Source organism: Saccostrea cucullata, unplaced genomic scaffold, assembly GCF_032062105.1.
Source record: "Saccostrea cucullata isolate Sc308-1 unplaced genomic scaffold, CSIRO_AGI_Scuc_v1 ctg19971, whole genome shotgun sequence".
Lineage (NCBI taxonomy): Eukaryota > Metazoa > Mollusca > Bivalvia > Ostreida > Ostreidae > Saccostrea > Saccostrea cuccullata.
The window spans coordinates 1,499-21,191 of record NW_026923359.1 but is presented as its reverse complement, the minus strand read 5'-3'; the positions used below and the strand labels follow the sequence as shown (position 1 = coordinate 21,191).

The 19,693-nt window shown below is 33.5% G+C and overlaps 1 pseudogene; it reads left to right on the top strand.

Annotated features, from left to right (window-relative positions):
- The first annotated feature begins 1,954 nt into the window (after positions 1-1,954).
- Positions 1,955-2,939, top strand: LOC134263857 (uncharacterized; annotated as a pseudogene).
- Positions 2,940-19,693: the final 16,754 nt, after the last annotated feature.

Sequence of the window (19,693 nt, the reverse complement as noted above, 5' to 3'; positions counted from 1 at the left end):
TTTGAAAACAAATGCCCGCAAAATTTTTAAAGAAGGTCACTCTGACCTACTCTTGAGTTAACATGATGTAAAGTCCTAAGATGCATCAACTTACAAGATTTGGTTATCCTAATCTTTATAGTAAGCAAAATATTTACATTTTATTAAGTGTATTATCAAGTGGTCATCTTTGAAGTGACCTTTAGAGCATGCCCTTTGCCCCAGGGTCATATATTGAACAATTTTAATCTTCAACATATCCCGACCCTTGTATGTAGGTTTGGTGAAAATCTGCCTGATGATTCTGGAGAAAAAAGATTTTTTAGCAACAAAAACTTTGGGTTTTATTTTCCTGATTATCGCCCCTTGTTTTAGGGTTCCAACCCACATTTTAGAATAAATGGTATCCCTTGGGCCAAGGATACCACATAACAAATTTGACAATAATTGGCCAAAGTGTACTTGAGTTATGTCCAATATTCTAAAACGTTAACGCATACCGCACAACGCACGACGCACAAATGGCCATAGCATTAGCTCTTTGAGCCTTTGGCTCAGAAGAGCTAAAAATATACAAAAATAACAGCTAGTCCATAAAACAATACTAAATAGGAGAAGAGCAAACACGGACCTCCAAAACATCAAATGTAAGATCATGTGCCATGGAGGAGTGAGCATCTCCAGCCGACTGGTCTAATCTGCCGCTTGGTCCTTGTCATAATCGGGAAATAAAGGGAAAAACCGTAGTCAATTCAGTGTATAAATAATAAACTAGCAATTGGTATGAAATGTCAACCAGCATTTGATTCAGAAGGACCAAAGGAATTACAAAATGATGACTTTAAAAGAGACTGCTGATAATTTTGTTTCATCAACTTGTTTGACTATAATTTTCCTTCACCTTTGCAGAACGGTGGCTGATGGTTATTAAAATTGGAGAGGACTAATTTAAAATATAATCAACACTGAAACCAAAGATTGTTTCCTTTAAGGAAGTTATTCAATTAGTTTGCGAACTTTTTGATCACCCCTCGTATATTTGTAAGGAATGCAACGTATAGTCTTAACTTGAAATATGGAAGAAAGGACTGTGCATTTTTTGGGAATAAGTTTTTTTTATATTAAATTTAAAGCAAACTAGCATGACGCAGCAAAATGCCCTTTTGATCGGGCCATTCCGATTTTTAACAGCGCCATGCCTTTTTCTTTACCAAGAATGAGGAAGGATGTGGAGATAACGAACAGTATTCAATCTCAAAGTCCATAAAACAATACAAAATAGGAACAGAGCTAACACAGACCTCCGAAACATCAGAGGTAGGATCAGATGCCATGGAGGAGTGAGCTTCCGCTGCTGACCGATCACACCCGCTGTGTGCTCCTTGTCATGATCGGGAAATAACGGAAAAATATGTCATCAATTCGTGCATAAATAATGGACTAACCATTAGTATGGAAAACGTCGGTCAGCATTTGACTGAATGATAAATTGTATTTTCTGACAAGGTTAATGTATCGACCATAGAACTTATGAAATGATCACTTTAAACGAGACTGCTGATATTCTTGTTTCATCAACTAGCTTGTCAATAATTTACCTCTTTTAATAAATTGTTCATACGTAAGACATGCACTTGCGTATCGAATCAACTAAGATATATACTCTGTATGCAGGTGATAAAGAAATATTGCTGCATAAGTAAGAGAAGTAGATGGAAAAGTTGAAATCATCACGTTTATCATTTGTCTTGATTGAAAGATTACCATCTTTTTCAAGTAAAATATTGAAGTATAAAACAGATGTGTCAGACTCCGTGGTATCTTTTATCTCCAAGATATATCGTATCCACGTAGAATCGGAAATTACCATTGTTAATTGACAATACGTTGTCGATATATCTAAGTGTCTAGTTGAAGGCAACAACAGGTGTTTTATCCTTTTCATGAATAAGATTTCGCACAAATTCTGCCTCAAATGAATACAAAAGAATCAATTCAGATTACAATTGATAATGATAACAGTGCTAGTAACAATGACTGGGATATCCCTCAGTTAAATACAAATGAGAAAACTGGCCCTAATGTAAACGAAGCACTGGGAAAAGCTATAAATGCAGCAGTCTCTAAGAAGACTAGCAAAGAAAGTATGGCCGAGTTGGAGAAAAAGTACGACAGGCCAGATAATTGAAGTCTATTAAAAGTTCCCCGAGTTAACAAGGAAATCTGGGATGCAATGAATAAGCAAGCCCATTCAGATGATCTTGCTTTACAAGTGATTCAAAAATCATTAGCAACGGGTATAATACCGTTAGTACAGATGGCAGATATGTTTGTAAATAAAAAAGAGCTTGATCCCCAAGCTTGTAAAAAGATGTTGGCAGATTCCGTAAGTATGCTTGGCAATGCTTGCTACAATATTTCTATGAAAAGAAGAAATGAAATCAAGAATGTTCTCAATTTTCGATATCGGAAAATTGCTTCCTCGGAGATTCCGATTACAGATTTTTTGTTTGGAGATAATTGTGTCTCTAAACTTAAAGAGATGGGAGATATAATCAAACAACCAATCGGAGGGAAATCAAATTATGATACAAAATTCAAAAATGTTAATCAAACAAAAAACTACATGACAAGCCAAGGGTACCAGTATACCACAAACCAGTACAAAGGTTCAGCGAGAAACCGCCAGTATGCATATCCCTCCCAGAGAGGCAGAGGTCAAAGGGGCCAATACAGAGGGTCAATGAAGAAATACAGCTACAACAAGTAAAGGTGAGAAAACTTAATATACATCAGTGGCAGAAATTTACCAATGATCAATGGATTTTGAGCATTATAGATCCAGGATATGAAATTGAATTTTTTCAGCAACCGTTTCAAAAGACTATTCCAAGACAAATTCATTTTAATGCATTAGAATTTGAATTGGTTTCACAAGAAGTAAACCAATTAATTGCTAAAGGTGCAATTGAAGAAGTAAAAGATATTTCAGATGCTTTTATTTCAAATATTTTTCTTGTACCGAAAAAAAGATGGTAATTTAAGACCAATTATAAATCTAAAACATTTGAATAAATTTGTTGAATATTATCATTTTAATCAAGAAAACTTAACATTTGCTTTGGAACTGATTCAGAAAGATGATTATCGTACTTCAGTTGATTTAAAGGATGCTTAATTTAGTGTCAGTGTTCATCCAGATTACAGGAAATTTCTAACCTTTTCTTGGAATGGAAGATTTTTCAGATTTGTAGTTTTACCTTTTGGGTTAACATCATGTCCAAGAATATTTACAAAGATATTGAAACCTATTTATGCATTCTTTAGAGAAAATGGCATAAGATGCTGTTATTATATTGATGATTCCCTAATCATGAATCAAAATTTTTCTACATGCCAGAAACAACAGATAAAGTTATGTCAGAATTGAACAATCTTGGCTTTACAATAAATGACAAAAAATCTATAACCATCCCTTCGCAAAGAATTGTTTTCTTTGGGGTTATTATAGATTCAGTTAATTTCAAAGTCTATTTGACAAATGAAAAAATAGACAAAATTTTAAACCAAAGCCAAATTATCTTGTCCAATCCAAGAATTCAGATAAGACAACTGGCCTCATTGATAGGTTTATTGGTCCATGCTTGTAATGCAGTTTTTCAAGGTCCCATGCATTACAGAACTTTAGAAAGAGATAAAGATCATAATCTGAAAATCAACAATGATGATTATAATTCATTTATGATTTGTTCTGATGAGAGTATCGGTGAAATAAAATGGTGGTGTAAAAATTTACAAACACTAAATGGAATAGATATCAGATCAAGACCAATTGATTTATGGGTGGAAACTGATGCATCCTTACTAGGCTGGGGAGCTAGATTTGAACACAAAATGACAGGAGGTAGATGAACATATTCAGAATCATTATATCATATAAATATTTTAGAACTGATGGCTGTGTGTTTTGCTTTAAAATCGTTTTTTAAACACCACAGTTCAAAACATATTTGTATCAAAACTGACAACACAACTGTGGTTTCTTACATTAATGCAATGGGTGGAATGCATTCAAAACAGCTCAATGATCTATCAGTCAAAATTTGGAATTGGTGCATAAAACGCAATATCATTATTTCAGCCCAATATTTACCTGGGTGTGAGAATATATATGCTGATGCTCTTTCTAGGAAATTTGCTGAATCTACAGAATGGAAGTTAAAACATGATATTTTCTTGCGAATTTGCAAACAATTTTTCAATCCAGATATAGATCTATTTGCTTCTCGGATAAATAAACAATTGGAAAAGTTTGTCTCCTGGAATTTTGATCCTGATGCTTATCACATTGATGCTTTCACTTTATCTTGGTCAAACCTATGTCCATATATTTTTCCACCATTTAAATTAATTAGAAGAATAATCAATAAAATATTAGAGGATAGAGTGAAGCAAGCCATAATTATTGCTCCTTTATGGAAAACTCAACCTTGGTTTCCACAGCTAATGTCTGTTTTGATATCTGTTCCAGTTAGACTTCCTCGACACAAGGATCTGTTGGTGATGCCCCATACAGGAGAAGAACATCCACTCCGCAAGATAACACTAACCGCCTGTCTTGTATCAGGGGATCCCTCTATGACAAGGGGCTGGCAAGATTCGATTGTGATATTATCCTTGCCTCACTACGACCAGCCACAAATAAACAGTACCAGTGTTGCTGGCAAAAATGGATACTTTGGTGTTCTAAATGGAAAACAAATCCCTTTACACCCTCTGAAGAAATAGTTGTTAAATATTTAATTTCTTTGATGAGCAATAAAGTTTCATATTCTGTTGTAAATACTCATAAATCCATGTTGATTAACACTTTACCTTATTTTGGTGTTTTATGGGTTAAGGAACCATTATTAATTCCAAAATTATTGAAAGGATATTTCAATCTTAATCCATGTCGTCCTAGAGTTAAGATTTCTTGGGATGTTTCGAAAGTTTTGTGTTTTTTACGCAATTTAATGCCTTTACGAGAAATATCTTTACATTTGTTAACTTTAAAACTGATAGCTCTTGTTGCACTTACAACAGCTTCCAGGGCCCAAACATTATTGGCTCTTGATTTAAAGTACATGACAGTGTTTGCAGATAAAGTTATTTTTCAAATTCAGAAGTTACTGAAAACGTGTAAGCCTGGAACTCCTGTACATAAAGTTACATTGTATAAATTTTCTGATGAAAGACTTTGTGTTGTTTCAACACAAAAATAAAAGAAAATCATCTACATTATTTGTGTCCTATAAAACATTTAATCCTGTTTCAACATGTACGTTAGCAAGATGGTTGAAAAGTGTCCTAGAACTGTCAGGAATCAGAGATTTTACTGCACATTCTTTTCGAGGAACTTCAGCTTCAGTGGCCTATTCATCATGAGTGTCATTAAAAGAAATAATGGATGCGGCAAATTGGATTTCTTCAAAAACATTTTTAAGTTTTATTACAAAGATACAGCTGGATGTGATTCAGATGGATTTTTCGCAAAATCAGTGTTGAATACATGAACAATGAATTGTTGGTGACATTTATTAAGTTGCTTTGACAATTAATGAACATTTTTGTGAATGTTATTTCTCATAAGTTTATGTTATCTATAAACTTTGAATTTGAATAAAATTTAGTTGCATTTGAATTTCTTATTTTCTCATTAAAATTTTCAATGAAGTGGTCTTCTTATTGAATACTTTGAAAATATACGTTTTTATCGTAATATTTTGTTTGTGACCAACACTTTAAATATGCTACATGATACCCTCGCAGAGCCGAAAGGCGATATGTAATAGAATGGACCCTCCTCCAAGCATCCATTAGGATGTACAGGATGAGGGTCATTCTATGTAATGAGCCTGAGGCTCAAGAGGGTATCATGTACCCAACCCAAATTGATTTTATTTTGAGGGAAAATAACCCACCCATATGATGTTTGCTAGTTGTCACAAACAAGCTTTCAAGAATGATTTCGGCACGTGGAGCTGGGCTTTATATACTACTGACCAAAGGTGTGTATACGTCACACAGGTCATTATTTTTTAGCTTCTTTAAATTGAGATACGCCTCGCTGCACTCGGAGATAATGCTACATGATACCCTCTTGAGACTCAGGCTCATTACATAGAATGACCCTCATTATGTACATCCTAAATGATGCTTGGAGGAGGGTCCATTATATATGTTATTAACATTTTAACATAAACAATTAACATTTGTATATTATGCATGCATTATATATCCTCTCACTTCTTGTACATATACATTGTATGATTCTGGTATTCTTTTTTCTTTTCTTTTTTTTTTTTTTTTTAGATATTTCTGCAATGCCCAAAGATTGCAAGGATCTTCGAGAAAACGGACAAACCATCACGGGGGTATATGATATATACCCCTACAGTACATTAACATTACCAATCAGTGTATATTGCGACATGACAACAATGAGCGGGGGATGGACGGTAGGCCGTTTATTTTAAAATTAAAAGTACTTAATATAACACACATTGTTTTGTGCTATTAAGGGTTGTAGGATGGAATTGTAGGTTATATCATAAGTATGGATCCTATGATTGTTTGAAGTAATTAATTGAAGAGTTATGCATATTAATTTTCAAAGGCCATTCAGAAACGCGTAGACGGATCCGTGATCTTTGACAGGAACTGGGCGGATTATAAGAATGATTTTGGTTCACCAGAACAGAATGTCTGGATTGGTATGTATAAATCACTTTCAAATAAGAACTTTTTATTCCTTCAAAGATTGAAGATAAAAAAAAATCTTGTGGTATGTAAACAAGTATATACTGACAAAACGTCAGAAATACTCAAGCTGTAGAAGGTAAATTCAGAAGTTTCAATGATATCCAAAAATGCTCCAAGATGGGGGCTATGGAGTTCAATCTTTTGTTGAATAAACTACCTGTACACGAAACAAAATTCATACATTGAATTTAATTAGAAGAAATATAATAAATCGTACTACTTTTTAAGATGTATTTACGTCAGTGACACACTTGCAGGAATATTTTCATAGACCATAGTAACGTTGCCGTTTCTAATCTTAATTTCATGAAATATTTTTTTTATGTAGACATTTAGTATACTCAAAACTATATACTTTTTGTATTTTTTGCTTAATGACATTTAGTATACTTAAAACTATATACTTTTTAGCATTTTTTGCTTAATGACGTACATTACATTCAATATATACATCAATCTAAATAGCTTGCTACAAGCAAGTTTTTCAAAGTGGAAGAGGGGAGGGTGGGGGCTCCAAAATCCACGTGACTACAGATTTATCCATCGTTGCAATCCATGGCCGAAATGTACGATCCTCTCCTTCTCCGGACCGTAGCTTGAGACGATGGGGTTCACCTAGCTGAGTGGCATGTCCAATACCTATTCCGTACGAATTCTAAAGAAGTTATCATAATATAGGTTCCGTTACAAAAGCTTAAGATAATTCGAGAATTTAACAATGATTTTGTGCTATTATTTTACTGTCACTCAAAGAACACAATATTTGCAAGTCCGTGAAACGCAATTTCAGTTGGAGGGGGGGGAGGGGGGGTACAACCATACATTTTCTGGCCATGCATTGTAGAATTTGTTACGATGGGGTAACCTGCGTCACCTTTCAGTGCTTTGTCGGCGACTGTAAAAAGTTACCTGAGATTCCTACGCAGAGAAAGCGCGAACTCTCTGTAAAGAAACTGTTGCGGCTGATCACTCATTGATCATTCGCCATAGAAAAGAATCCGATATTTAACACTTAATATCTTTGAATATACTGACGTTTTCAAGATAAGCTTCATTTTTGTTTCTAAAAATTTTTATCTACGAAAATAATATATTTTTGTGTTTTTAAACCGAGTAATTCGATGACCTAGCATCGTTTTAGATAACTCTAGGGCTTGAGTAAAAATATAAAGAGATAATAAAGATCTAAATTTAAGACTAGGTAATGTGTGTTCTACAATATTCAGACATCGTGTTTAATTGATATCTCAAATAGTTTAAAAACAATAGAAAAGAACAAAATCATTTAGCGGCATATTCAAATGAGACTAAATTTAACATTATTGTCTATAGCTATGGAAAATAATTTAATTTTTCATTACGGTAGATTCAAATTTTTAAAAGAATTAATTGTATTCGATGAATTTTCAGATGATTTCAAATGTATCTTAATACTGGAAATGACGTAATCCACCTGTTAACAAAGAGAAACAACTCATCCCTGTATGTGTCCATCACTCTCCAGAATGGTACAACGCTTTATGAAATGTACGACGGATTCTCTGTCTCTGACGAAGCTGGAAAATATCAACTTTTTCTTGCAGGACCTGCCACGGGAACTTTAGGTAAGTGTATTCACGTTAAGAACCTCTCTACACTGCACAACTAAAGAGTTCTGATTCTAAGGTATTTTTCTGCAGTTAGAGTGATCTGCCCATAGATTTAAATTCTAAAAAAAATAGAAATTTACAATATATTCCTACATTTCTAATTGATTTAACAATTCTTAGCATTTTAAAAGGACATGATAAATTAATTGATCTTGTTATTTACATATATTTTCTCTATTGAAATAATTTACAGTGATTTCGTTTCAGTGATACTGTGTTGTCTTGGAACATTTTTCCCGGTGGTAAATGCCACGCACCATATAGTGAAAATTAGATAAATAAGCTCAACATTAACTCCTTAATACGATATATTTTTCTCAGTGTTCAAAACAAAAAAAATATTTGCACTTGTGTAGAGATGGTCCTTAAGTTCTCAAAATGAGTTCAAATTACGCATATTATCATAATAAGACTTTTCTGTATTGAATTATTATAAAGTTGTTTAACCCTTTCTCTTCCGGTGCATTTTACGTGATTTTGGAGGCCTTTTGACATGGCATTATTAAATTATTTCTAACTTTTTTATCCAAGGAGAAAGCTAGGCATAATGCATACCATTTTGTAGGAAATTTCTTAGAGATGATATTTTATGACTATTCAGATACTCAACAACTGACCTTATTAGTAAAAATGGAGGTCAAAGGTCAATTAAGTGCAAAATTTTATGGAATTTTTTGATACTTTTTAATCTTCAAGCTAAATATTTACTATGATGTATGTTGAAATAGGAAATTCTGGATATACTCACAAAAAAGCATGATACTGTACTACATGAAACACATAAACTTTTTTTTCAATTCTGCACATAACTACTTAAAAGCGGTTGCTTAGCAACCCAGAATTTTTTTTAATTTTCAGGCCAGAATTTTCGTTTATTACTCATCCTAGACACATTTATGCATCCCAGCAAATATAAAAGTTAGAAGTGAGGTCATAAAATTACAAAGGACGAACAGCAGATAAATTGTCTTAAAGTTTGACCTCATTAGAAGTATTTTTAGGAGGCCAAAGGTCAAATAAGTGCAAAAGTTTCATCAATTTTTTTCAACACTTTTCAATATTCTTGCCATAATTTTATAACATGGATGCTGAAATGGAAAATTCTAAATATACTCTCAAGAAGGGATCAGAACTGCAATATCCATGCATCATTTTTGTTCAAATATCTGTTTAATGACCTTTTAAGTGGTTGCTAAGCAACAACATTTTAAAGTTTTCGGCTATAAACATATCTGTTATGTCACATTCTGGACACATTCTCGACATCTTGTGTATATTTTATGATATTGTATTTAAGATATGGGCCATAAAGATGAAAGAACATTTTTGTATTAAAAAATTGACCTTGACACTCTTGTTCTGAAGGGGGTGAAGGTCATATCAGAACAGAATTCTGCTTTAAATTGTAAGTAAATATCAATTTTGAAATGCTTCAATCATGGATAAATCATCTAATAGTTGACGTGATAAAAATGGCGAACGACAAAATTTGCAAGCAAAGAATTCTGGTCTGCTTCTTACAAACCCCTAGCAAAACATGTATACAATCTTTTTGTTAAACAAAAAAATCGGTTGGGAATGTCACTTCTGTCCTCTTTTTCCGTCTCTAATGTATTTAAACCACATCAAACACAATTTATTACAACTCCCTGCGCCGGTTACGCGTTTGACGACGTCATATTTATCAAACTCAATTCCAACGATACTATGAAAATCATAACACCAATGGTCTGTTTCTAAAGCAATTAATATGAAATTTTGACATATTATTAAGAATTTGATTCTGGTTCCAGTGATTTAAATTTGAGTCCAATGTATTATATAGTACTAAAGAAATAAAAGCAAATGTAATAGTTTATGCGTAAAATATTCCGAATTTTGTTCGTGCGCCTTTATATAAATCGTTTTAATATTATAAATATGAAAGCTATTTATTTAAAAATTCACAGTTTTAAATTAAAGAATATTGAATATATTACATCTATGCAAAATTTGGTTAGCATTTGTTGCGAGTTTTAAAAATTATAAACATTGTCTACGTTTTCTTTGGACAACCCTCGTAAGCAGCTAAGTATTGGGTATTGCATGAATGTTGATAATAAAAATGTTAATCCTTCCAATCTAATAAAGCTACTATCAAATGATTTTTATTGTCTTTTTTACGTGTAGACAATTTCTAGCAGCATTTAGAAGCATTTTTTTGACATTTTCCTTTCTACACATATGAATTTCAGTAGCTCGGTGCTCCATTATATTCAATGATGTTCCCATTCTTGGCTTTCATTTTACGCGTTTATTATATATAAATGGCTATAAAACATTTATATACCCTCCAATTCAATTCTAAATTTTACCATGTGACGTACTGTAGCGACAGGTAAAATTTCATAATTCTCTGTGCTTCACAACTGTGTATTTTTCAATTTCATTAAACAGTCTATGTAATATACAAACGTTGAAAAAGTGGCATGCTCCGTGAAGCATGTTTTATCAAATAATATTTCTGTATGTTTTTTTAATCATCGCCGGAAAACATCAAATCATTGTATATTTGTTGAAAAAAAAGGTTAAGTTTATATATGGAGAGTTTAACCGGTTTCATGGAAATAGCGCGCTCAAAATAGAGCTTGTCCGCGAACTTTTCTAGTATTTTTAGCTTTTTGGAGGTTTTCCAAATGCCAAACAAAATCTTATTTGTTACTCGCCATTCCATTACGTACTTTGGCGTCATCTTTTTTTAGCTCACCTGAGCCGAAGGCTCAAGTGAGCTTTTCTGATCAAAATTTGTCCGTCGTCTGTCGTCGTTGTTGTCGTTGTTGTCGTCGTTAACTTTTCACATTTTCATCTTCTTCTCAAGAACCGCTGGGCCAATTTCAACCAATCTTGGCACAAAGTATCCTTGGGTTTTTTGTTCAAATGAAGGGCCACGCCCTTTTCCAAGGGGAGATAATCATGAATTTGTTAAAAATTAATGGCATTTTTAAAAAATCTTCTTCTCCAGAACCGCTAAAAAGATGAAACTCATGTGGAAGCATCAAAGATTCAAGTTTGTTCAAATCATGACCCCTTAAGGGTGGGGCCAAAATGGCGGACTCAAGTTTTACATAGGAATATATAAGAAAAATCTTTAAAAATCTTCTTCTCCAGAACCACTGGGCCAGGAAAGATGAACCTCATGTGGAATCATCCTCAGGTAGTGTAGATTCAAGTTTATTCAAATCATGACCCCCGGGGCAAGTGTTGGGCCAAAATGGCCGACCCAAGTTTTACAAAGGAATATATAAGAAAAATCTTTAAAAATCTTCTTCTCCAGAACCACTGGGCCAGGAAAGATGAAACTCATGTGGAATCATCCTCAGGTAGTGTAAATTCAAGTTTGTTCAAATCATAACCCCAGGGGCAAGGGTGGGGCCAAAATGGCCGACCCAAGTTTTACATAGGAATTTATAGGAAAAATCTTTAAAAATCTTCTTCTCCAGAACCACTGGGCCAGGAAAGATGAAACTCATGTGGAATCATCCTCAGGTAGTGTAGATTCAAGTTTGTTCAAATCATGACCCCCTGGGAAAGGGTTGGCCGACTAAGTTTTACATAGGAATATATAAGAAAAATCTTTAAAAATCTTCTTCTCCAGAACCACTGGGCCAGGAAAGATGAAACTCATGTGGAATCATTCAGGTAGTGTAAATTCAAGTTTGTTCAAATCATAACCCCAGGGGCAAGGGTGGGGCCAAAATGGCCGACCCAAGTTTTACATAGGAATATATAGGAAAAATCTTTAAAAATCTCTCCAGAACCACTGGGCAAGGAAAGATGAAACTCATGTGGAATCATTCTCAGGTAGTGTAGATTCAAGTTTGTACAATTCATGACCCCCGGGGCTAGGATGGCCGACCCAAGTTTTACCTATGAATATATAGGGAAACCTTTTATAATCTTCTTTTCAAGTACTTCAAAGCTATGATTAGTGATATTTATATGGAATCATCCTCAGGTTAAGTGTAGATTCAAGTTTGTTTAACTGATGAACGCCTGGAGGGGGGGTGAGTAAATTCAAGCCCGATGTGCTCAGGTGAGCGCTGTGGCCCCTGGGCCTCTTGTTTTTTTTGCTCTTTTTAATCAAGTCTTACATTCAGTCTCTGACACAAACAAAACATAACTAGATATAGAGGATATCTATATTGTGTGATTTGATATTGGCTTTATCCAACAAGTTGAAATGGTGTATAAATTCTCGAGGCTTGCCGAGTTGGATAGAGCCAATATCAAATCACACAATTATAGATGTTCTATTTATCTCATACGACTTTCGTTTAAACAAACTTTGAGACTTCCCCTGCAAAACTACATGAATGGTTGCTAATTCAAATTGATGGCGTATAACTTTGATGACGTAGCACCGTTGATATTGACATGCCTCGAAAGAAAGTAGATCGTGTCCAAAATTTAGAATTTTTGCTATCTCCATCTTTGAAAACATGATGTGACAATTGCTGGAGCTTTCAATTAAACGAACTTCTGACTGAAAGTAGTAAGGAGCATGGGATCGTGAAAAGTAACTCTTTGGACGATTGCAGTACAAAAGGTAAGGCTAGGGGCCGATTCAATGTTGATCCATGGTAAGTTTAACCTACATTACTACTATAGGTAGGCATACGTAGTGAAATATAAAAAACATAGTTGAAGATGTATAAGGAATCTCATATCAACAACTTAACTGCTAGGCTTTACTTTCTCCGAGAACAATTCAAAGGAATGGGGGGGGGGGGGTTAACATCAGTCTTCAAGTGTCCTTAATAAAATAAGACACTTCTTTGATATGTAGAAGTCTTTTTCTTGCTTTTTGCGACATTGTTGCTCTTTATCATTCATTTTATAAGGGCAATGAGTTTAACAAATAAAAGTTTCAATAAGAATGAAATATCGAAGCGAGGGATCAAGTCAAAACCGGAAGTGATATTGATAATGTATCTACCAGTGGATAAAGCACAGGTTTATCCAACGGCCTGTATCTACCACACGTATGAGATAAAAAGATTTAACTCTTGTTTAATCTTACCACCAATTATTCAAAGTATGCTTATAAACAATATAGATATTATAATAAATTTCAAATAAAATCTTAATTTTGACCGTGCTCCATCACCCATTTTTTTTTGTATCATAAATATTTCATAATTTGTATTAATATCAAGATATATTATAATTTTTCACTCATATTATTTTAATATTTTGTTTAGAGATATGTTTAAAGTTTGATTGCAATTAGGACAAAACCCTACTAATCTTTTGAATAACCTTCATATATATGTGGTAATTAAAATTCATTTCGGTTGTTTGGCATATTAAATATGTTAAAAATGACATTTGATTTTGAAGAATGTTTTCATTAGAACGGGAACTATGATTAAACGTTGCACTAACACTTGTCACACAAAATAAAGTATATTAAATTTGTAAGTATTCAATGCTTTTTAATTATCTGATACAAATTGACGAGCAGCCTTTTCCTTGTTAGAAGTATAGATATTTATTTTCTAAGTACCTGTGTACTATAAAACCATTGTGCATAGGAAATATGAATATTATTTTAAACCTATAAATTTCGCCTTTTCGTGAAGATTTGAAAAAAAAATCAATAATCAAGAGAGTCCTTCACAGTTTAGACTATGAATGCTTACACGACTGAAATGGTTGAAGTATTCTGCACCATTTATTATTTTACCACAAATTATGTAGGAACACTAAAATTGTATTGAATATATCCTGGCCATCTGTTAAAGATGATTAAGGTCTTCTTTTTATTTTAAAATTAATAATTTAAATGCTCGTGACATTCTATCCTTTATAAAAATCCCATAGCTTAAGACTGGTCACGAAATGCATCCATCCTTATGCAGATCAATTAAAAAGGTTTTTGTTATATACGAAACAATCATCACATTGTATAAATCAATAGATCTAGACATTATTTTTTGAAAGAAAGCCAGTTGATTATGCCGACAGATAAACATGAGTTGTTTAACATAACAACACTAAGTAGATATAATAGGAGAAAGGATGCGAGGCTTTAATATTTCATTGACTTTTGTCATATATCGCCAGTTAAATATAATAGGAAAATGGATGCAACATTTTAATATTTCATTGACTCATATATCAATGCATACCTCATTGTTTTATTTGCTTTTATCTGCACAAGATATTTTTAAAAGATACTGATGATATGAAATGTTTAATTTTGCATTTTTTCACAAATATTTGATTGCAAATATAAGTTACTTTCATCTGTAAACACACTATTTCCAGTCTAATTCTAATTTATCCTGAGGAACGATATGCAAAGTTCAAACGTTATACATATATAAATACACTTATTTCTTAATTTACAAGCAACTTATAATATACATTAATATGCGCTAGTCTGCATCTAACTCTATTATATAACTCCTTTAAAATACTATTCCATATTTCACGTTATGAATCAGTATAAATTAATCAGAAACTTTCCTTCATTAAAAGAAATACATATGGATAAGGTACTCGTTGCATAGTACCTGAAAAGAAAACTATTGCATCCTCATTTGATAAACTTTAAACGTTTTTAGACTCTGATGCAAACCATTCCCAGACGCAAGAAGATGGGTCAGATATTAAAAAAGACATTGATACCTTGTCAGAATGGATTTAATATATCAGATCCATGTTAACTCGCGTATTGAAAGATTGAGGAGCTATATGAATGCATCTATCCTTCTGTGTTCCAGAAGTGAAAAAAAAAGAATTCGATAGATTGCATGATCAGTACGTACTGGTTCCTGCCGACAAAGCAGATAAAAACATTGATTTTGTTTGTAAGGCTCTTTATTAAAATTGTATTTCATAAGAACTTGGATTTAATTCTTAAAGTGGTAATCTTTCAAGTGGTAATACTCAGTTATAAATATATTTAAAATACCACAGAGCAAAAAAAAAGGATTTAAACTACCCTATATATGTATTTTGGATTCCAAAACTTCATAAGAATCCTTACAAATAAAGATACATTGTGGGTTACAGTAAATGTTCAACCAAAAGTATTTTGTTTATTCTCACTAAGATATTGAAATTAGTGAAGAAAAAACTTCAAGAGTACTGTGCAACAATATATTCAAGAAGTGCTGTGAATCAGATGTGGATACTCAAAAACTCCAAAGAACATTTAGACAATTTGAAATCACAAGATTTTTCGAGAATTAACAGCTTCATGTTTATTTTTATATCATTGACAGCTGCTTTTTCAATAAAAATGGAATTTACTTACCTGGCTTTGGTCATTTGCAAACTTATTTTGTTAAAGCACATTCTGATTGCACACACAAGTACTCTGAAGATGATATCAAGAAGATGCTTGCTTTTCTGATTGACAATATCTATGTGGTTTTTGAAGACCAAGTATTCCAACAATCTATTGGAATTCCAATGGGTACCAATTGCGCTCTGTTATTTGCGGACTTATTTTTATATTCATATGAAGCTAATTTTTGCAAAATCTCATGCGTTAAAAGAAGAAAACACTTGCTGTGGCCTTCAACTCGACATTTAGATATATCGACGACGTATTGTCAATTAGCAATGGTCATTTCCATTCCTACATCGATACGATATATCCTGGTGGGTTTGCCACAGAGTCTGACACATCTGTTTCATACCTGGATATTTTACTTGAAAAAGACGTTAATGGTTATCTAAAAGCAAGCTTTATGATAAACGTGATGACTAACTTTTCTATCGTCAACTTCCATTACTTATGCAGCAACATATCTTCATCACCTGCATACAGAGTGTATATATCTCAGTTGATTCGATACGCAAGAGCATGCTCTACTTATGAATAATTTCTAAAACGAGGTAAATTATTGACAAGCAAGTTGATAAAACAAGAATATCAGCAGTCTCGTTTAAAGTCATCATTTCGTAAATTATAGGGTCAATACAAATGCCATGTCAGGAAATACAGTTTATCATTGAGATAAATGCTGACTGGGGTTTTTCCTGATCGTGACAAGGAGCACACGGCGGGTGTGACCAGTCGGCAGGGGATGCTTACTCCTCCATGGCACCTGATCACACCTCTGATGTTTTGGGGGTCCGTGTTTGCTCTGCTCTTATTTTGTATTGTTTTATAGACTTTGAGATTGAATGCTGTTCGTTACCTCCATATCCTTCTCATACTTCGCCCGCGTGGCGCAGTGGCTAGAGCGTCTGCTCTAGAGTCGCGAAGTAAGGAGTCAATCCTTACGTTGCGGGTTCGAATCCAACTGTGGGACATGGAGACCGGTCCTTCGGATGAGACCGTATAAACCGAGGCCCTCGCAGTAGGTGCTGGCACGAAAAAGATCCCTCACTGCTCAAAGGCCCTGAGTGCCGAGCATATGACAAAATTTGTAGCCCTCCACCGGCAAGTGGCGGCGTCTCCATAAGGGTGAAAACTTCTCGAGAGGGACGTTAAACAACATACAATCAATCAATCAATCCTTCTCATACTAATTGTTAGTCCATTATTTATACAACAAATTGACGACGGATTTTCCGTTATTTCCCGATCATGACAAGAAGCACACGGCGGGTGTGACCAGTCAGCAATGGATGTTTACTCCTCCATGGCACCTGATCCCACCTCTGATGTTTCGGAGGTCCGTGTTTGCTCTGCTTCTATTTTGTATTGCTTTGTGGTCTTTGAGATTGACTACTGTTCGTTATCTCCATATCCTTCCTCCCCATAATGTTCTGACAATTCACAATTTTTTCTTTGAGAACAAGAAGAAGAATGGAGACTGTGAATTTTCTGTACGGTTGTAATGACAATAACGATAGGGTCAAGGAAATCCTTCAAATTCACAATGGAACAACGTGAATGTAATATACCTTTTCAATAAAACACAAAAAATAGGATGAATAACTAAAAGCTTCAATATAAATGTATTGGGTGAAAATTGAGGTATCGTGTCAAACGGTAAATGATAAATACAATCTAATGAATACCATACATCCATCTTTAGTAATTAAGAATTGATCAAGGAATTATATATATTAGGAAGTAATCCGATAAACATGTCACAATAAGAGTGTTAATGGGGATAGTCATTAACTTTACACCTTATTACAATCTGCATATAAAGATGCAGAATGCTAGTTTAAAGTCAACGTGTTTTATCATTTTTTTTTATAATCTAATATATCCAAATAATTTAGATAACTTTGATTTATTACTCTAGTTTAAGAGTCAGTGTGTTCAAACTACGTACGAATTTATATGTTTGACAATTACCCTCTTTTATACCCGTGGACATAGGCAGAATTCATAGTATTTGTATGAAAGAGCCCGGCGCAGGCTATAAATGAGGATTTATTGAAGGGATTCCGACCCTCAGCCAGGAAGGATAACTCTTTAATTTATAATTTAATTCAAAAAGGCTTTAAATAAAGCTTAAAAATTAAATATTTTCATTCAACAATTTTCATTATATGTCTCACAATGTGCTTCAAGGTTCTTTGCAAAGCTCCATAAATCACTTCTAATTTCATAACATGTAGATAAATATTGGTATCTGAAAATGCTTTTTCGGGAAAAAAATTCTACTTTTAATTAGACCTTTTTAAGAAGTTCAAAGAACCTTGAAGCACATTGAGAAGCATATAATGAAAATTGTTGCTTGAAAAATTTTAATTTTCGAGCTTCATTTAAAGACTTCTTGAATTAAATTATAAATTAAAGAGGTGTCCTTCCTGGCTGAGGGTCGGAGTCCTTTAATATCTTTTGTGAAAATGTGTAAGAGGAGTTTCCCCTCTAACTGAATCCTGCTTGGGAAAAATCTATGAAGGCTTTGTTTTGAAACAGATGACGATATTCAGTGGAAAATACCCTCAGATTTGTCGGTAAGTTGAAGTTAATGCGATTTATGTTGTACCAAAGAAACCGTATAACTTTTCCCAAGCGCATTCGGGTTCACAAGGATGCAACGAGTTTATTTTTGTGACAAAAAGTTAATAATAATTGTGTTAATAACCTGCGCCAAAGCGATTTATGTGAATCATCCAAAAAAAAAAAAGAAGAAATGACCGCCACGTGATCAACAAGGTCATGTGATATCATAACAAATATGTTTATATATAGCCTAGAGAACTCTCTATATGAATTGGGCGTTCTTAAGTACATAACTTAAAATTATAACTCATAATCAAATTTGCAATGCAGTGTTACGTTTTAAATGCATTTTAAGCTGCGGGAAGCCTTAACAGTACTGCGTTGCAATCAATCAACAAGTTTTTTTTTTTTAATTTGTACTCCTTGTTCTCTTTCTAGAAAAAGAGGTATTGCATATTCGTATATCAGTTATAGATATTTTAAATGTTTAATTCAAAATATTATTTGTAACATGTAATTTATTAATCTTATAGTTGATTCATACACACATACACACACACATAAAAAGCTTCTGACATAAAAAGGCGAAGAATTAAATCATCAATAATATATTAAATTTGATTCTCATTGATGAATTATATTATCCTTTAGCATTCACTTTAAACGATTTTAAAACAGGAGAGTGCGTTTTAAGGGAATGTTGGGACCACATGCATTTAAGCATTTGAAAATTGATTGGTTTTTGCTTTTTTCCTAGCCGCAGTGCTCAGGTCAGCGATGTGGCCCATGGGCCTCTTCTTTTTTCTTGGAACAGAAACATGAGTCGTTTGCCTGTCAATTATCATGTTTTTACTGCTCATTATATATTTCGGTATTATATTATTTTTTCCTGTAAATCTGTTATGAATTAATGTAGCTTGTTTTATGAAACGTTGTAATTAGATATGACCTATTTAAAACATAAGTAATCAAAGATTACGGAGCTCACCTCGACGAATGTTATTAGTTTAAGTAATGCAAATATCACATAATATTTTCTTAATATTTAGTATTCATCCCAACAACAATATTCTTGCAAGTTGTGTTTAACTACTTACATGGCATATACACATTTCAATGCGTGTAGCATGAAAAACATGTATAGTGTAAACAAACATTCATCACTGTTAATGCTGCAGATATCAAGGACTTCAAGTTCATTTGGATTGATCTGTTCCCAAAATTTTAACCTGGTATCTTGTATGGAAAATATAGGTCAGATCCAGCATCCAAAGCAAGTGTGATAGTGTCCATCCTTAGATGCATCATCCTTGCAAGTTTGGTTTAGCTTGGGCTTATATTTACTTGGGAATGA